Source organism: Periplaneta americana, chromosome 9 (assembly GCF_040183065.1).
Source record: "Periplaneta americana isolate PAMFEO1 chromosome 9, P.americana_PAMFEO1_priV1, whole genome shotgun sequence".
Lineage (NCBI taxonomy): Eukaryota > Metazoa > Arthropoda > Insecta > Blattodea > Blattidae > Periplaneta > Periplaneta americana.
Window position 1 is genome coordinate 17,960,155 of NC_091125.1, and position 21,265 is coordinate 17,981,419.

General features: G+C 35.5%; 1 protein-coding gene across 3 annotated transcripts in view; it reads right to left on the reverse strand.

Moving 5' to 3' along the window:
* Window positions 1-1,196: 1,196 nt before the first annotated feature.
* LOC138705802 (DNA polymerase alpha catalytic subunit-like) overlaps window positions 1,197-21,265 on the reverse strand; it is a 133,231-nt gene continuing 113,162 nt past the window's right edge. For 2 of the 3 annotated variants that reach the window (XM_069834457.1, XM_069834455.1), the window contains one exon: window positions 1,197-1,362. The gene's annotated coding sequence lies outside the window, so the exon portion shown is untranslated. Of the gene's footprint in view, window positions 1,363-14,475; window positions 14,520-21,265 lie in introns of those variants that run through there. The other variant, XM_069834453.1, reaches the window with a different exon arrangement.

Below are 21,265 nucleotides of genomic sequence, written 5' to 3' on the forward strand. Positions count from 1 at the left end.
GCAGTTTTGTTCTGCACATAGTGCACTGTGAACATTAATTGAAATTAGGAGTACCATGAACTTCTGTGGGAACCCACTGTGTGCATAAAATTGATCATACAGCTAAAAATGTAAGTAAAAAGTTTGTATGAATTTCGAAAGGAACTTCAGCAAGATATCATGTGTGATCTTTTCATAAAGTTGACCAATTTATATTTATAAAGATATGTATTTTTAATTTCGCTATCAGAAATTGTGTTTTATATTTTATAAATACGTCATTTCTTAGTTTCTGTTTTAAATTGAATAAAATTTCTTGAATATTTGTTGTACACTTAATTTAGAGTTATTTGGAAAATTAAGAATGCATTGGTTTGTTCCTGTTCAATATCATAATAATTACACTGATGTGTTTAATAAAGATTATTTTCGTACAGTGGCCGATTAAAACTACTTAGACCTACTTCTGTGCATAAATACTAATTGAAATTAAACAGATGGTAATGTTTACAATCTTGAGATAATGTTTTATTTTACTGCTGTGCAGTATTTCTCATTATTTATATATTTTACAGTATAAAAGTATTCAAAGTAGCAAATTGTTTTTACATCTTCATTAATTTCTATAAAAATGAAGGATTAATTCCTATTTTCAAAATTATATTGCTTCTATTACTTCGTTGCATTAAAAATATCAATACATTCATAGATATGGTGCTGCCTACTTTGGCGGCCATCTTGTTTCAATGGTCAGGTCTTGTATCTAGGTGATGTTGCGCATATTGAGGCCTCGGAGTTATTTTTATTCTCAGAACTTATTTGTGGATACTATAGGAAAATGCGCAGCAGGTCTGGAAGTGGCAATGACAGATGTGAGAGTAGAACAGACACAAGAATAAGTGAATAACATAAATTTAAATGGTTACAGGCTTGTGGAGTGAGGTACTGAAGACAATAATTCTTTCAACTGAAATTAAAATCCGCATTATTTTATTTTTATTGCTCTTCGGATCTTTCTGATAATCCTAGTGATTGTTGCGAAAGAAGAAAAGTTTTCCAAGCTTAAACAGATCAAAACTTATTTGACATGAAAGAAAAGAAATACAATCCAACAAAGGTATCATTTTGATATATCGTATTATTGAGCAAAATTATAAATAAATAAAAATTATAAACATACAATATTTAATAATAATAATAATAATAATAATAATAATAACAACAATAATTTTAGATGGTGTGAAATTTAAAAAAATAAAACATTGATTCGTAATTCTCCAAGAACAACCACGGATATCTTCAGACTAGTAACTGGACGCAAGTCTTCGGCAGCGTCTCTCTTCGGAATTGGGGTTTACGCTGTACTTCACCATAACGTGTTCTCTGTAGGGAAAAAGATTAAACTATGAACTTACTAAACTGCACAGCTCTCAACACTTTTGAAAATAAAAGTTGTTAATAAAATCGCAGATTTTTACTAGCATGTTAGAAAAGTAATGAAGAAAATCCAATGTTGCATGTACTTGAATAAAGGGGGATAAGTCATTTTTTGTGCAGCTTGAATTTTGTCCCACAGATGAACACACAAGTTAAATTATACAAATTAGTATGCAAAAATCAAAGAATACTAGCAGTTGATGTGCTTTATCTGTGTAGAAAATTATTTGCAATAATGGTTCGACGTTTCATTTTCGTTCATCTCCAAACTCAATTTTATCACATCTCCCTTTACCCAAACACCACAGAATTATTATTATTTGAGATCAATAATGCAGCAAGAAGGTTTGGACAGTTTGATCAACTTTATTCTGTCCATTGAATATGAAAATTACATGGATATTGTTAAACTTAGACAAGATTCTGAAAGTCCTTGAAGACAACTTTTTCCATATTGAAGGCAGCAATACTAATATGTATTTTTATTATCTATTCATATGTAGTGGTAGGGCTAATGAGAGTTAATAGAAATAAAAAAATATAAATTGCTTCGTAATAATGATGTTCTTACATTTTTATTAAAAAGAAGTGTAATATTTTCACAGAAAATATAATAAGTGATTTTCTACCTATTTATACTATTCAAAGAACCGTAATCAATATATCACATTGTTTGTTTACATGTACGTTTAATTTGCACTAAGTTAAAGTCTCTTTCTAAATGCATATTGATTGATTTTCTTTGAATTATACATATACTACTGGCTTGTGCAGCAAATGCTGCAAACTAAGTTAATTAGAAGTTCAAATTAAAATTTTTTCAACTTTTATTTCTAATGAAGAATACCAGACAATTTGGAAGTTATTTGCTTCCATAAAAATGAAACATGCCCCTCTGAATGGTTTTCTTCATGCTAAATACTTTTTATTGAACCTATACATCATCAGTTCTTGAGTTTCAATGAGAAAACGCAAGTAACAATGTCAGGACGATCAGTCCGTTTTTCATGTGGAAGTGAAGCAGTAGGTATTTCAGGTCATTGCGGATTGTAGGTGAGAGTTATGAAAATACCAGATTTACCATGCTTTCCAATAATAGACATAGCGTCTTGGTATAGCTACTGCATGTTTCGTGAACTACTTTGAAATGTAGAGGGTAGAATCACTTTTTCCTGCTAAGACATCTAGCTAAAGTGATCGGGACACTACAACATTTTGTAGGCCTCTTATTTTATCAGTAAGTAATACCTTTTGGTCTTCCCTTAGGCATTATAATTTTTGCGCTTCCTCCAGATAATATTGAAGAGAATCACAAAGAAAAATATCTACATCACTTACATACAAATGGCTTTTAAGGAACCCAGAGGTTCATTGCCGTCCTCACAAAAGCCCACTATTGGTCCCTATCCTGAGCAAGATTAATCCAGTCTCTACCATCATATCCCACCTCTCTCAAATCAATTATCATATTATCCTCCCATCTACGTTTGCCTCCCTCAAGGTATTTTCCCTTAATTTCTTCCAACTAACACTCTATATGCATTTCTAGATTAACCCATACGTGCTACATGGGCTGCAATCTCAAACATCTGAATTTAATATTCCTAATTAAGTTAGGTGAAGAATACAATGCGTGTAGTTCGGTGTTGTGTAACTTTCTCCATTCTCCTATAACTTCATCCCTCTTAACCCCAAATATTTTCCTAAGCATCTTATTTTCGAACATCCTTAATCTCTCTTCCTCTCTCATAGTGAGAATCCAACTTTCACAACCATAAAGAACAACCGGTAGCATAACTGTTTTATAAATTCTAACTTTCATCCTTAAATATCTACACCACACCACCATTAAATATACTATCGAAAAGATCCATACCACTTGATTAATAACTATAAAAATATTTCATTTCAATAACAATATTGTTATATTACGTAAGTTTTGTATAGACTACTATATAGCCGTCACTCAGTAAATAGTATAGAAATGAAAATATAACTTCAAATATTCTGTACGCCTATTTATATAAACCTAAAAAAATTTCATCATCAATAAAGCATTAATCTGTATAATTAGTAACAAATACATCATGGCATTCACTATAATAATATTTCATTTTTAATTATGTCATTAAACATTCCTAAGTTTTGTAGTTTTTAATATCCAATACACAGAGAGCTGTACTCAGAAAATTACACACCAGACAATCTGACATGTAAATTGTTTTTAGTATGTCTTGAAGTTTTTGATTATCAACATCACAGGAACATTCTGGAAAATTTACACAAATGAAGATCCACAGTCGCCCTGGGTGGCAAAGTTAGTATAAGTCTTAGCGCTGGCTTTCTATGCCCGAGGTTGGGGGTTCGATCCCGGCGCAGGTCGATGGCATTAAAGTGTGCTTAAATGCGACAGCCTCATGTCACTAGATTTAGTGGCATTTGAAAAAAATCCTCTGGGACAAAATTCCGGCACACCGGCGACGCTGATATAACCTCGGCAGTTGCGAGAGTCGTTAAATAAACCATAATTTAAAAGATCGACATATTGGAATTATGATGTGAGAGAATCTGAGTCATCTGAACTCTAAATATATCAGCAATTCTGCAGGTCTTAACCTTCGAGTGATATTGTTTATTTTAGTGTGTTTGTGTTTTGTTTTATTGTGAAAACCCATTATTTCTCAAAACTCACGACAGATGGATTATGGAAAATAGGAAAATGATGTAGGAAAATTGACATTTCATTTAAAACTACCATTTTTCCGAAAAAAATTGGGTTCCAAGCTTCAAAATGAGGGGTCATTTTTTTTAAATCTGTTCAGTCGTTTTACCTTAATTTCAATTAGCAATTCAAATTATATACATATATATGTATACATTATATATACACACAGTATATATGTCACGCACCGTAGCTCCGTGGTTCAAGGGAGCTGCTCCGGACTGGCTCTCAGGGCAAGGGTGCAGAAAGCAAGTGGTCGAGAGCGCGGGGATGAGTGCAGTGGCGGACTGAAGCTCAAGTCGTGTTTTACTCAGTGGAGCGGCTTTTATTTATATTTTGAAATAAATGCTTTCCAAATTAAAATTTTCAATTTAAGTGTACGTACAAGAATTGTTATTTAATATTATGCAAATTTGGCTTTCATGTAGATGCTTCCTGTGAACCAGGCCTTAATAATTTCAAGAGAAAAATTGTTCCGGAGCCGGGTATCTATCCCGGGTCCCTTTGCCTATCGCACGAATGCTCTACCAACTGAGCTACCCCAGGTACCACACGACACAGTCACAATTCTTCATTTTATATCCACATTACTCAAATGGGCTGACAAGATGCCAGATGCCAGATGTGTGACATAAATTGTGGCTTTCTATTAACTTACCTACAGTAACGAACATATTATGCAAATCTGGCTTTCAGCTAGAAGCTCCCTGAGAAGCAGGCTTTAGTAATTTCAACGGAAAAATTGTTCCGCGGCCGAGGATATCCACACAACTCAAATGGGCTGACAAGATGCCAGAAACCCAAATTGGAGTGTACACAATTACCTATACGCTGGTATTACTCCAATACACCTTGCACCAATCAAATTAAGTAATCACCACGTAGGTGTTGCTGGGTATAAAATGTAACCAACAGACCTTGCCCCAATTAAATTTGTAATCCCCGCGCAAGTGTTCCTGGGAATAAAATACATTATATTGCACCAATCAAATTTGTAGTCGCCGCGCAAGTGTTGCTGGGAATTCAATATAATTATACAACAAACACCAATCAAATTAAATAATCGTCGCGCAGGTTCTGCTGGGAATACAATACCTAGCACCAATGAAATTTGTAATCGCCGCGCAAGTGTTTCTGGGAATAAAATGTAGCCAACATACATTGCACCAATCAAATTTGTAGTCGCCGCGAAAGTGTTGTTGGGAATTGAATATAATTATACAACAAACACCAATCAAATTAAGTAATCGCCACGCAGGTGCTGCTGAGAATACAATACCTAGCACCAATGAAATTTGTAATATCCGCGCAAGCGTTTCTGGGAATAAAATTTAGCCAACATACATTGCACCAATCAAATTTGTAGACCCCGCGCAAGTGTTGCTGGGAATTCAATATAATTATCGAACAAACACAAATCAAATTAAGTAATCGCCATGCAGGTGGTGCTGGGAATACAACACCTAGAAGTGTAATCGCCGCGCAAGTGTTGCAGGGAATAAAATGTAGCCTACATACATTGCACCAATCAAATTTGTAGTCTCCGCTCAAGTGTTGCTGGGAATTAAATGTATCCAAATATCTACCACCAATCAAATTAATTAATCGCCACGCAGGTTTTGTAGGGAATATAATATAACCAACATACCTTAAAACCAATGAAATTTTTTATCGCCACGCAAGTGTTCCTGGGAAAAAAAAAAAAAATGTAGCCAACATACGTTGTAAGCTTACCAATCATATTTGTAGTTGCCGCGCAAGCTTTACTGGGAATTCAATGTATCCAACAAACCTTGCACCAATCAAATTTGTACATTTTATTCCAAGCAACACTTGGGCGGCAATTACAAATTTGATTGGTGCAAGGTATATGGATACAATATGTTCCCAGCAACTCTTGCGCGGCGGCTACAAATTTGATTGGTACTATGTATGTTGGATTTTTTTATAAGTAATCAATGCAGAAGTATTGCTGGGAATAGTTCTTGTTGTTGTCACTTATTTTCGGACGTCCTATTGCTTCTCAAGACGCGATGTCAACGTCCTTGTTAACCTGTAGTATCTATCTTACTGATGCCGATAACACAAATTACACCGTTCTGCATGGATTTTGTTTTGAAATAAATTAGCGTTTCTGATTCACAATTTCACACTGATAGCAAAAATTAAATCCGTTTTTGCGTACCACGTCAGAATTTTTTACAATTCTAAATTTTATGTTTTCAATATTTTTCGTAATATAGTAATATTACAGTGTGCTTGTCGTTTGTTAAAAAGGCACGACAGCTTATAATTTAAAATTTATTACTTAAAATGTGACATATATTTTATTATGTTTGTATTTGATATTTATTCAAATCTACCGACTATATCCGCCTTTGTGGGATGTACAAAATTGTATCCTCCGTTGTTTATTCATGGAGATTTTTATCTGTCTGCACCCAACGTTACCTATAAACAGGAAGTTGAAATGTTTAGTGTCTCTGGTCATAAAAAATTATGAAGAAAATATTTACTCTTAGAGATTGCTATTATAAAAAATTATGAAGAAAATATTTACTCTTAGAGATTGCTATTAAAACAACAATGAATTAGAGAAATGACATAGGTTCCCTGTATACACATTTATTTATGGAAGTGCAATAGAGTTTATGAGGCTACAGATTTCCTTACTGAGATAATAAACCTATTCCCTTTTAAAAGTTCTTTTAAAATTAGAGGTTCAGTTTTGTGTTGTTGGTTGTCGTGTAATTGTGAAGTGTGTGAGTGCTCATTTTTCTCGAGAGTATAACATAATAGTGTTGTTTCATAGAAATGTCGAAACGTGGTTGTGTAACTGATTCAAATTTGTTTTGCTATATATGTGGGTCATATACAATATGTTAGTAAAACATAGACAGAATATAACAGCTTTTGTAAAGAATATTTAATTTAAATATTTTGGCATTAAGTTAGGAGACCAGGACAAATCTTACTGCCCCCACAAAGTATGTCGTAGTTGTGTTGAAGAGTTGGAAAAATGGAAAAAGGCAGTCATTGCCCTTTGGTATCCCTATGATTTGGAGGGAATCTACAAATCATAGAGAAGATTGTTATTTTTGTACAGTTAAGGTAGCTGGACATACTCCAAAAACAAGAAAGAGATTCTATATCCTAACATTCCCTCTGCCTTTAGGGCTTTACCTCATGGTCCTAATATTCCCGTTCCGCTACCCCCTGAATCGGATACATTGCCATCTGCATCCACTAGCACTGAAACTGAATCTCCAGTGGATCATACTTATGAACCAGACAATGCTAGTGATGATAGATGTTTTAATCAAAGTGAGCTTAGTGATTTAGCGAGGGATTTAAATTTGCCTAAAGAATCAGCAGAACTATTAGGTTCTAGGTACATATTTATCATGGTACAGGCATCTTGAGAAGGAACGTGTCCCTTTTTTTGCTGAAGAAGAAAATTTAGTGTATTGCCAAGACATCATTGCCATCCTAAAATTTTATAACATAAACTATAATTCCAAAGAGTGGAGGTTCTTCATAGATTCTTCTCAGAAAAGTCTTAAAGGTGTTCTGCTTCATAATGGAAACATTACGGACTATTGCTGAATGTTAAAAAGGGACTGCTCTGAACAACATGTGAGGAGGTCAAAGAGGAGAAAATTTGCAGTGCAATATTGAGGTAAGGTTATGAAAGTATTTATAATTATTAATTAATATTAATTAATGATTAATTAGTGGCAAATAGCAAAATTGTGGCCTAGTTTTTCTCAGAAAATTCTTGTTGAAAATAATTTTTATGACGATTCACAAAGCAATAATTTCATTTCTAGTTATTCATGAATTGTCTGAAAACCTGACGTGATGGGGAAAATGGAGATTATTTTCGAATTCAGCTCAAAAATCCGTTTAGAATCGCCTATCAGATGGAAAACAACAGAAAATAAGTTTTCAAATGCAGAACGGTGTTATTAATGGTATAACTCTTATAACTTCATCTTACATCTACGAATGTGTCGAATAAGTGTTTTTAATGTAAGCAAGTTTGAAGAAATAAATACATTTTAATCGAAATGAAACATTTCCGCAGGGTTGCCAGATAAAGGAACCGAAACCGTCGTATTAACTTTAAACATTGTCGTACTTCAGCATAAAACTGTCGTATATTTGTCAATTTCCTAATTTACTTCTAGTGCACTTCTCTGTAGTAATGGTTAGCATATCTGACTGTGAAACGAGCGGGCCCGAGTTCAGATCCTGGATGAGACGAGTTATCTGGTTGATGTTATTTCATAGTTTTTATCTCAACCCATTAAGAGCAAATGCTGGGTAACTTTCGGAGCTGGAGTCCTTTCGCTCGCATTATCATTTTCAAGTTATCACGCAGTTAATAAAAAATCGCAAAATAAACATATATACAGAGTGTTTCAAAAATACGGGGCATAATTTCAGTTATGTATTTCCAACATGGTCACAATCAAAATAGTTCATTACAACATGTGTCCGGAAATGCTTTATTTCCGAGTTATGGCCTTCACAACATTGAAATTCACCGGAACGTTTTTCTTTCCGCAGGTCGTTGCCGTCAAAGGAGACATTAAGAGGGCACTCTGACAGTTCATTCCGAGGCGAAGGTTACATTCAGTGTTGTGTAGGCGTTAGACTGTGCGACATGTATTCAAATCAAGAGCTGGCAGAGATACACTTCATGTACGGTAAGGGGGACGGCAATGCTGCGCTGGCTCGTCGTTTGTACCAGGAGAGGCAGCTACCCACAGCGACAATGTCCAGATCGGAAGACATTTGTACGTCTCCATTACCGTCTGTGCGAGTATGGAAAATTTAACTCTCCTGGTTTGGGAAGGGGACGACCAAGATCTACAACTCCAGAAGTACAGGAGGAGATTCTGGAGGCTGTGAACATGACTCCTTCTATCAACACACGAAGGGTAGCGTTGCAAGTCAATGTTCCTCATACGATTGTCTGGAGACTGTTGAAAGAGTATGAATTGTATAATTATCATTTGCAACGTGTACAGGCCCTGTCACCAGCAGATTACCCTGCACGAGTTAGGTACTGTCAGTGGTTTTTGCAGCAGTGTGGTGTAAATCTGAACTTTCCTGCCTTAGTATTATTTACAGATGAAGCACAGTTCACACGAGATGGCATAACAAATTTCCACAATCAGCATGTATGGGTGTATGAAAACCCACGTGCAACTGTTCCATCTCATCAGCAGGTGCGGTTCTCCCTCAACATGTAGGCCGGTATCATTGGTGATCGATTAGTTGGATCCCATGTAGCCTACTTGTAAACAGACGTACGGGGCAGGCGTACACAAACTTCCTAGAAAACACCATACCTCATGTTTTAGAAGACACTCCACTGATCAATCGTCAACACATTCACTTCTTGCATGATGGCGCTCCTGCACACTTCAGTCGTACGGCTTGCCGGTACTTGGATCGAAGGTTTCCTGATCGATGGATAGATAGAGGCGGCCCAATTGCTTGGCCTCCACGCTCACCTGATCTGAACTCTCTCGATTTCTACTTGTGGGGCCATTTAAAATCATTGGTTTATTCGTCTCCGGTGCCTGATTTGGCATCCCTTCGGAATCGAATTGTGGCATGTTCTGAAGACATATGCAATACTCCTGGAGTTTGGGATCGTGTTCGCAGGTCAATGAGACATCGATGTGAGGTCTGTATTCAAGCAGGAGGTGGACATTTTGAACATCTTCTGTAATGACAACGACCTGCGGAAAGAAAAACGTTCCGGTGAATTTCAATGTTGTGAAGGCCATAACTCGGAAATGAAGCATTTCCGGACACATGTTGTAATTAACTATTTTGATTGTCTACATGTGGGAAATACATACCTGAAATTATGCCCAGTATTTTTGAAACACCCTGTATATATACAAAACTATTTGTCGAACAAACAAGGAAGTTAATATTAAGCTCTTATTACTTCGATACAACCGCGCCAATATATACCAGTAAATTTCAATTCGATTTTAAAATGCTACTAATTATTGTTCACATCCACATTGACATTCAGCATTGAAACAAATCAGCACCCATTTCTTTATCATCAACACTGTCGTCGCCGTAAAGCGTGCATGATGTCGCTTGGTTAGAAACAACTTTGTTATATTTAAAGTCAGCAGAAATTTGATCTTTGGCCGGCGCGGCGGCAGATAGGCCTATTGTAGTATCAATAAATGCGGCGGCTGAAAATTACATCAGATTAATTCATCTGCAGTTGACTCAAACCCTGCACTTCTATAATGTCGGCGCATTAATGTTACTGGGGTACTATTTCATTGATAAAAGACTTCCTTTGTCGAACAAACAAGGAAGTTAATAAAATTAAACCTGTATTAGTTTGATATAAACACGCCGTATACTTGGAAAATATATAGAGCTCAAGATGACAAATGATGACTTGCATGGCAAGCATAGTTAGCAGATCGATTTTCAAAGCATTCCGCTCTCAAAAACTTTTTTTTTTTTTTTCATATTAGTAAAGGACATAATAAGTGATGAAAACTTGTCGAAGAGACGAATTAACCATAAATTTTATTTTTATTATAAACCAACACTATAACTTTCCAATTATTTTTCCCTTCAGTAAATAGTCGTACAAAATTGCGGACGACAGAGTCTCTGCTGAACCTCGCTCACATCCGCAACCAGATTTTTATTTTCAGTATTCCTTGCCACATAATTATCATTATTCCATGCCAAGGGTGTCAACTACGGCATGATTTTCTAGTAGCCTGTTTATTGTAGGGCAGAGAAATGCATTGTCATGAATGCACGTCACATTGAGCGCTTCCTACGAACAAGTGTTCAGATCTCAGGAAGTATGTGTTCTAGGACCCATGTTTATTAGACATTATTTTCTTGTTCTGATGCACGCTATCACCTCCTAAAATATTGGATACGTTTTATAACACCCTGTATAATAACATTCTTGCCGCTTCAAACAAATAAAAAGAGATATCAGACTGTATGAGCAAACACTGGTAACTTCTGTAAATACAAGAATCTCATCTGAGAATAAGTACCGAAATAAAACAAGAGAACAGATTCCGAAAAAAGTGAAATAAAATTGATATCCACCCCTTATCTGTTATTTAGACTTCAACGATTGTGAAACCATGTCCATGTCCAATTTATATAATAACTAATCCCTGAAGCTATGGAGGAATATCGACCGATGACATTATACTTAAACCAATTCTCAATTCATAAATATGATGTCGGCCACATGTGTAGCTATTATCTATTAAGCACTTGTATAAAGAACTTCAACTTTTTTTTTCTCTCTCGAAGGATGGGTTCGAAGATTTATTATGTTTATTATTCCTACTGTAGGTAAGTCCGTTGGAGTGCATTTCTGTAAGTATCGTGACTCATTATTTGGAGCCATCTATCGATTCAGCTTACATAACACTCAGTTCCGAAGTATTTATCCCGAGTTATTTCATACGAGAAAAACATCAATCTGACAATCTGTTTCAACCCGACTCCGTAATCAGATATTTTGACCACAACTCCATACCGTAGCAATGAGCCACTTCATGCTTTTACAATTCTGCTGTCAAAGAGGAGTGCCTGACAAATTACACAATTGTCTGCTATTGAAGATCATAATACCGCCCACTTGAAGTATTGGAGGATATCAACGCAAACTGAGTGGCTCTGTGCCAGAGTTACCTAAACCACAGATTTTTTAGCGCAGATTTCTGCATTTGACTATAAATTATCATGTGTGCCAAAATAGACGTAGGCTACTAGATAAATTTTAGATTATAGTAAATGAGAAATAATTTCCAATTGAGAACATATAGTTTTAAAAAACTAGGTCTAAGTTTAGATTTCCATAACTTTTTGTCTGTAATTGTGGCTTACGAAACTCTGGCACTGAGCTAATCAATTGTCACTTTTTGAAGGCCATCTTGAAACTAAGCCAAATTGAACAGATGAGCTTGAAGCTAGAATGAGAAATTGTGTGAATAAGAGGTAATAAAGTTGAACAGTACAAAACCCATACACAGTCTACTATATACAGTCACGAAGCTTTGGATGATTTTTTGCATATCTTGCAATAGTTGCTAGCCGCTTCGAGCGCTGTGAGTATTAGGAACAACAGACTGTGTCACTGTCATCGTGATTTAATACAGGCCGTAACGCAGACCATGTGACTCGCTTAACTCGATCACGAAGGGCGGCGTTTCAACCATATAAATTAATTGGAATGTATAAAGAATAACATATATTTCTCTAAAATGAAGTATAATTGCATTAATAAAATTTAAAACAATGATTAGGAGACACTTCAGACATAATTCCTTGCGGGTTAAGGTGTAGGCCTAATATTATTTTTGGTGTGAAAATTACGTTGTTCGTATGTGTAATACCTGCCTTTATTTCGATTAAATATTGTGAAATTCTTGTACATTCATTTATGCACGATTCAATAATTTTCAATTGCACCGCACGAATATTTAGATATGTTGAAATTATAGGTTATGTTTACTGTACCAGTTGCCCCTTTCTGTCTAATTTTAGTGGTCTCCAATGCCCTGCCACTACATAATTATGTATGTTATGTCATATGGAAATTATAGGTTATGTTTACTATATTTATCTTATATTCCTATATTCGCAATTATACAGAGACATCATTTTATTTTTACTAACTTTTCTAATATTAACCTGGCTATACCTTTGGCTTAAAGGTTGTGAACCGGAAACACCGTTTGCTACCCTCTTCCACGACTGGAGTTCGATGATACTGCCGTAAGATACAAACAAATCACTTTACTAGATATAGGAGGGATGAAAAGTAGTTCATCCATATACGTAAAGTAGGAAATATCGCGGTTTTGAGTTTGATAATTTTCATTACGTTTTTCTTTAATCAAAATACAGTAAAGTATTAACAATGAGTGTTTTTACTCACGAACTGAGCTGTCCGTTCGGACGTATTAATTATGCAGTACATATTATACTGTCTACAGCACATTAGCGTACACTATAGGGAATGAAGTTAAATTGAAAAAATAATCATAATATGGATATTTAAACACATTTTTGAAAATGATGGCCGTTCATTTCTATACAGGTTTCAGTTCTTTTTTGCATATTATCGCACATAGACTATTATACCTAATTCCAATTACCAGTTTCGTCTTTCGTACTAGTAACTCATGTTGAATTAATTGTGTACCTACTTTATAAAAGAGTACCTTACGTACTGTAAATTCAATCTTCACTTCTGCACGATCCGAAAAGATAAAACTATTTCAGATATGCTATTTACTGTCCGTCCAAGTGGTTTTGTCGCAGGGTCGTAGAAAGGGGGGAAATCACGTGACAGTTAATTACTTAATGAGGTCCTTTTATTTAAGTTATTTTAAACAGTTGTATAATATTACTTAGACGTCCAATTCCTAACAGAAATTAATGTTTTCAGAAAAGAGCTAAGACAGTCCAGCCACAAAGGGACGGGCAGAAGTGGGTGGGAGAAACCGGGATGCGACATAGGCAAACAGTCGACAGTACCTGTGCGAGAATATGATTCAATATTGAAAGCGAACATATTTCTGGAACGTACTATACTTACTAATTCAGTACTGTTTGTGTTTACTATGACCGTAAGGCGACTTTGACTGTATACGCTTGGTTTTGTGTGAAGAACGGTTGGAAGTTTACTAGTAGAGGGGGTGGGAGTGAAGTACATTAAAAAACTCAGATACAATAAAAATTGAAGTAAAAATAAAATGATGTCCCTGTACATTATAATAAAACATAATGTCATGTATGACACCCGTCACATTCTATTTGTCTGTATTTTATTATTACAATTGAGTACTGAATTATTGTATTTATCTACTACATAAGAGATGAAGTAACACAATCGTGTGTACACTAATTTCATAGGAGTGGTATGGTAAATTTTCTGTCTATAATTAAGGAAGGTAGATGTGCTAAATTAAAATCACAATATAAATTCGTTTTTATTGAACCTCACAATAGCTTCCATTCTTACTTAACATGTTGATGCGAACAGATTATGTTAACACGTAAAATTATGTTCACATTAAAATAACACAGTTTTGTAATTATTTCTGCAACATATTATGCAATAAGAAGTAAACGGAACTTATGAACATATTACTCTAAATAAAACATAGCAATGATACACAATAAAGTTAGGTGAATGTTACTTATATCCTGCCCACTATACAGACATAGGCCAGATTTACACTAAACATATCTTGTATAACTTGTTGCTTGTGGGCCATCCCAAACCCCGACCTCCACCCCTAAGAGCGCCGGTCCTTACATAGCCGTCAGTCAAGGCCTTCTGAGAAAGAAAAGCAATTGACAATAGATATCTCAGTTATGACAACCTCATAAAGCATCCTATCAATTGAATAATCGATCTTGCTATGTACAAGATAATAATATAATAATTGATTTTCTTTGCATTTTTTTAACTCATATTGAACAGAGAAATGGAATAATTTCACAAAGCACAAATTAATAAATATCTCACGCTTAATAAATTAAATTTACACAATTCTACTCAGTAAACAATTCGCAAAAAAAAAAAAAAAAAAAAAATCTGTAGTTCCAAAGCAAAAAAATGAATGTCAATTTTTGGACATAATAAGATTTTGCGATCTATGTTTAGGGTTGCCGACTCTGGTAAATAAAATTACCGAAGATTTTACACTTGCAGCAAATTTGCATGAATAAAAGTAAATAACTGAAAATGCCTTTGAATTATACTATGGAATAGTACACACCTAATCTAACCTAACCTAACCTAACCTTTGAGAATACTACACACATAATCTAACAAAACATAACCTCATATAATACCTTTCATATAATGCTACACACCTAATCTACCCTACCCTATCCTAACCTAACCTAACCTAACCTAACCTCATATAATACTATACACCTAATCTAACATAACCTAACCTTTCATATAATGCTACACACCTAATCTACCCAAACCTAATCTAACCTAACATAACCTCATATAATACTATACATAACATAACATAATTATAGCAGCCCCGATACCCCGCTTTTTACATCATGTACTACACGTCGGATCATCATCAGGGCTTGCAGCCCCGATACCCCGCGTTTTACATCATGCGCTACATGTCGGATCATCATCGGGGCTTGCAGCCCCGATACCCCGCATGCTACGTACAACATAATTATATCATTACCCATTTCAGCGAGTACTGACCACCACTGCAAAATACGATAATTTGGTCCAGGGAGCATTCTCTTTTTGGCACAAGGATGATTTATGTAGCATGTTTCTAAATGCTAGTACAACATAATTATATTATATTATTATATTATTACCTATTTCAGCGAGTACTGACGACCACTGCAAAATACGACAATTTGGTCCAGGGAGCATTCTCTTTTCGCACAAGGATGATTTATGTAACATGTTTCTAAATTATTAGTCTTTTAAATACCGGTACATTCTTTAATAAATCACTGAAAAACAGATGTGAATATATAGGATGTGGAGTGAGTACGAAATTATTATTATTTTTTATTTTTTGGCGCATCATTTTTACGTACATAACGACAAATAAAAACTAACATGCCACATAACATTATTTTAAGAAATACAGGAAACAAGCATGAATAATATTCACCATTCTTAATGATCGTGGGATAGAAAAAAACGTATGGAATAGAAATTACATATAAATGTGCTTGTAATAAACAATAAGCAAACCATCTTCGATTAATCATTTCAAAACAACGTGAATATAGCGTGGACTGTGTAGGAAAGTAATTTCTTATATGTTGCTCCCAATGTGCATGATTGTTAACTTATGAAAACAAATGAAAATTAACATGGCATATAAACATTATTTGAAGAAAGATAGGAGATATTAAGTAATATTCATCATTCCTAACGATCTTTGGATGGGCAATAACAATGAAATCTGTATAAAATAAAAATTACATAACAGGTGAGCGTATAAAAACAGTAAGTAGCAACATATCTGATTAAAAGCTCAAATTACTCCAGTTTAGTGTAAGAGTGGTCTATATCTAACGATGTCTCCCAGCAAATTACTTAATTATTTAAAAAAAAATCGTGTTAGAGGATTGAATTTGTGAATTTTCTCTGAAACTTTCCAAATATCTGTAGGCAGTCTTTTACATTAGATTGCCGAAAATTGGTTTATAGCGCATTAACAGTGATAAAAGTGTGAAATATTCGTTCAGTGGGCGGTGGATACTCTACATTGACCCAAAACATAATAAAAAGTTCTATGAACATAGTTCCGCAAACCTTTCGTTAGAGAGTTATGAAAGGAATTTCCTGTAGTGACCCCATATTATGTAATTCATCTCAAACTTGCATTTTTCCAACTTTCTTCATTACAGTTGGTTTGTTTTGTTTTGTCTGAATGCCTTTTGTTCTGTTTTGTGTTATTCACAGTAACATTCATCACATCACAAGATGTATTCAGTGGCATAAATGACATATAGGCTATGCACTACATCAGACGTCTCCAAAAGCGTACTCGCGAGTAAGCCCCTGAACGGAACCGAAGCAAGTACGTAATGAGCGCGCTCCGCCTCACCCATCTCCACCTTTACTGTATTCCATGTTTATGCATAAACGAAGAGCAGTGGCGGACCGCCATTATCATTGTGTAGGTCGGCGTGTTCCACCTTTTCACAATGTCTTCTAATCATGGACGTAGTAATTCAAGGATGAATAGGAAGAGATTTTTTTTTTTTTTGAGTTAGTGGGAAGAATGTGAAATGCTTAATTTTTTCGAAAATTCTTAAGGGAGTGTTAAAATTCAACATGCGACAACAATACTCGACTCTTCACAAACAATATCATACAATTACAGGCAGGGTAAACATTGGTAATTTCGTGGCAGTGGTTATTTCGTGATACTTTTTCTTTGCTCTTTTGTGAACTAACCAATGGTGTTACGAGATCCAAATTTCCGCCAAGGGATTGCATATGTTGTCCAGTTTCCAGAAACATACAGCTAAGCTTTGTGTGACTATTGTAGTTGCTTCAGTGAGCTTTTATATTTGGAGAGAGCAAGTTTGCTTCGACTTCTCAGGCATACAAATTTTGTGGATGTTTGTAATTACATTACAGGCTTATTACTAAAGGTAAGCATATTATATTTTGTACAAAGATTTATTGTATCTTCATGAACTTTTAGGAAAGGTTTTTGGAATTTTAGATACATCTGTAGTCGCCATATAGGCTTAGCTTTACTGATAGAAATCTTATCTGTTTGAGGCGAAATTTTGTTGAGCATTAAGTGTTACATTTTATACTATTTTAAAAATTGTATTACAATAGGAATTTTAGAAATCTGAAGACAAGATGTGATAACAGAAAAGAAAACGAAGACGCAATGGGTTCAGTGTAGCTTCTGTTTGATTTGTTATCATGCTAAGTATGAATGATAAGTGCTAGATGACTTACTTGCAAGAATTGTAATAGAAGATGGAACATGGCTCCACCATTTTGGACCGGAGACAGAGGCAGACAATGGAGTGGCACCATGCAAATTCACCAAAGAAATAGAAATTCAAAAGTACACCTTCGGCAGGAAACGTTATGGCTACTGTGTTTTTCGATTCAGAAGGACTCTTGCTTGTGGACATCATCCCACACGGAACCACCATTAATCCTGACGGGTATGTTGCAACTCTCAAGAAACTTCAAGTTAGACTGAGTCGTGTTCGACGACATCGGGAGAAGCAGGATGTTCTGCTATTGCACGACAACGCACAGCCATATGTCAGTCACAAGACCACAGACCAGATCAGAAAATTCGGATAGACAACACTGAAACATCCGCCTTACAGTCCTCAACTGGCACCATGCGATTATCATCTCTTTGGAAAACTGAAGGATCCCTTCGCGGAACGAGGTTAGAAGATGACTCCCTTGTGCACGCTGCTAAAGAGTGGCTCAGACGTGTTGGTCCAGACTTTTACCGTGCTGGTCTACAGGCCCTCGTTCCTAGGTTACATAAGGCAGTTGAAAGGGACGGGGATTATGTGGAAAAGTGACATTTTGTTCCTTAAGGATGCATCTACATTCTGTGAAAATAGCAAAGCTGTAGGATAAAAATATAATTTTTAAACAAACGTTATGCATTACTTTTGGAGTTACCCTAGTAATATAGGTTATAGTAAAGTCCGTAATAAAAGTGTTCACCCTTTCAGGGCAAAGAAGATCCCTTTTAAATTTCAATTTTTACTTTGATTGCATTCCTATTGTGTGTTGATATGTATTTCTATGTTTTCTTGCTATGAATATTAGACGGAATTACTATGTTTGAAGTCTTGTAACAATAAATGAGAATTTCATTTGAGTTTAATGAATTTTTCCACAATTCTTCTACTTCTCACGAAATTATCAATGCAATATCACGAAATTACCAAGGTTATCACGAAATAACCAACCGTTCAGCTTAAGTTGTAAAAATGTTTTTTTTTTCAAGAACGTATCCAATCTTTTATGTCTCCAGATTTGTACAGCAAGTTATCGTCTTTTAGATGAAAAAATCGGAATAAGGATATATTTACGCATTTGCATTTTAAATTAGTTTTCATGAAATTATCACGAAATTACCAATGTTTACCCTATGTTGGACATGTGAAAATAATTTATTTTGGGGCTATCGTTTGACTTGGTTATACATAATGATCAGTATATTACAATACGTTTACACTCAGTCCCACATGACTAACATATAGTTTTTACTTTAATTTTAGGTGGAATGGGTAGGCCTACAAATATTTTGATAAATATAAAAAAAGAAAATACAAACACAAATCACACACGTGTCCACAGTCTTAAACAAAAAAAGCTTTTTGCTAGCTATGTTTTAGCTTGGAATATTTTAAAGTCAATAAAGCCCTTTACATAAGCATCATGTGTAAAATCGTGCTAAAATCGTACTAAAATACTGTGTCCAGAACAAAGTCAAAGTTTAAGAAAATTAAAATGTTTCCAATTGCAGTTCAGAGAAGGAATTTCAAGATTGTAAATGTAATTGAATCTCAAGTCGAAACCACAATTAACCAGTTTGTAGCTTACTCACTTGCATTGGACGAAAGCACAGATAGAAATGACAAAGCTCACCTAGCCATTTTCATCCGAGGAGTTAATGAACATTTTACTGTGTCTGAATGTCTTCTAGATGTAATTACAAAATACAACTGGAGAAGATCTTTTCCAGGTCCTGAAAGGCACCATAGAACAGAAGAGGTTGAATTTGCAATGGCTTATGTCTATAGCAACAGACGGGGCTCCAGCTTCATAGTATGTCAAAATAATGTAGAAACGTATGATATTTCTTATTCTTTTGATGTTATTATTTGTAAATTTAAGCAGATCGTTGCCGCGATCCCCAACTGGTTGCTCCCATCTGTTGAGGTACGAGTCTCTTCCCCTTTTCTAGACTTACAGCACACTGTGTTCGGCGTGCAGCATCGAGAGCACGAATGACGATACGCTTTTTGGAGACCACTGCACTACATTTATGGCCTAGCAGATGGGAATAAGGTAGCAGCATTTGATCAATTCGTGACACCCAAGGACATTTGCACAGAGTACGGCAAAGCATGGAGCGCAGGCTCAGGGCATGCATCGAAGCAGGAGGAGATCACTTTGAGCAGTTTCTGTAAATGTGTGTTGTTAAATATGTAACATGCACCATTACCAATAAACCCGTAACTCCTTAACGAAGGGTTTGCGGACCCATGTTCATATGAACTTTTTTTATGATTTGTGTCAGGAATACGTCCCCACATTTATGGACACAGACATATATATGATATGATATGATATGATATGATATGATATGATATATGATATGAATGATATGATATGATATATGATTTATACTTGTCGTTAAGCACATCCAGTGAGGTAACACTTCATATATTTCTTGTATACAGTGCCATCCCACCTTATTACACAGCAAATTTATGCAAGTCATAACTTACTTCCTTCTCTCTTCCACTTACATTCTTTTTAAATGTATCTCGTCACGTCTCGTTCACCGGCCTATCCATCTATATTTCCCCACTTCTCCACTTTTATCCTCCCCCTCACTCCACTTCACTTCCTATGATATCCTTGTCCCCCATACTATTTTCTTGTATTTTCCCCCACTACACCAACTTCTTAAATCATAATGTTTATTTTTAATATTCACCTTTATTCCTTCATCACTGCTCCCTGGATCCGTTCCATTTTTCTTCACTTGCCTTGTTGTTGTTTTTCCCTGACTCCGCAACTCACGTACTCGCCTTTGAATCGCCTCAAAACACACACATATGTATACACATGCATACATACATACATACATACATACATACATACATACATACATACATTCATACATACATACATACGCATTGTTCTGTCAATTGGCACGCTTTTCACCGCAAACCCAGCATTCCTCCATTTTTCCTATTTTATGCCTTCCTCTTAATCTCCGCATATGATCCACACTCTTAATGTGTATTATCACATATCTTCTTCTGCCTCGAACTCATAACACTTTTACAATTTCTACAAGTGCATCCTTCCGTGGGCAGTTTATTTTCGACCAGTGACCCAACCAACTCCTTTTTTTCTTTCTGATCAGTTTCAGCATCAATCTTTCTTCACCCACTCTTTCCAATACAGTTTCATTTCTTATTCTGTCTGTCCATTTCACAGGCTCCATCCTTCTCCAGAAAAAGCGCATCTTCTGCGGAATTCTGGAGGAAGGACTAAGGAAGAGATTAGTGAAGTGCTTTGTGTAGAGTGTAGCATTGTATGGAGCAGAAACATGGACATTACGAAGAAGTGAAGCGAAGCGAATAGAAGCATTTTAAATGTGGATATGGAGAAGGATGGAGCGTGTGAAATGGACAGACAGAGTAAGAAACGAAGCTGTGTTGGAAAGAGTGTATGAAGAAAGAATAATGCTGAAACTGATCAGAAAGAGGAAAAGGAATTAGCTGGGATACTGATTGAGAAGATACTGAACACTGAGGGATGCACTGGAAGAA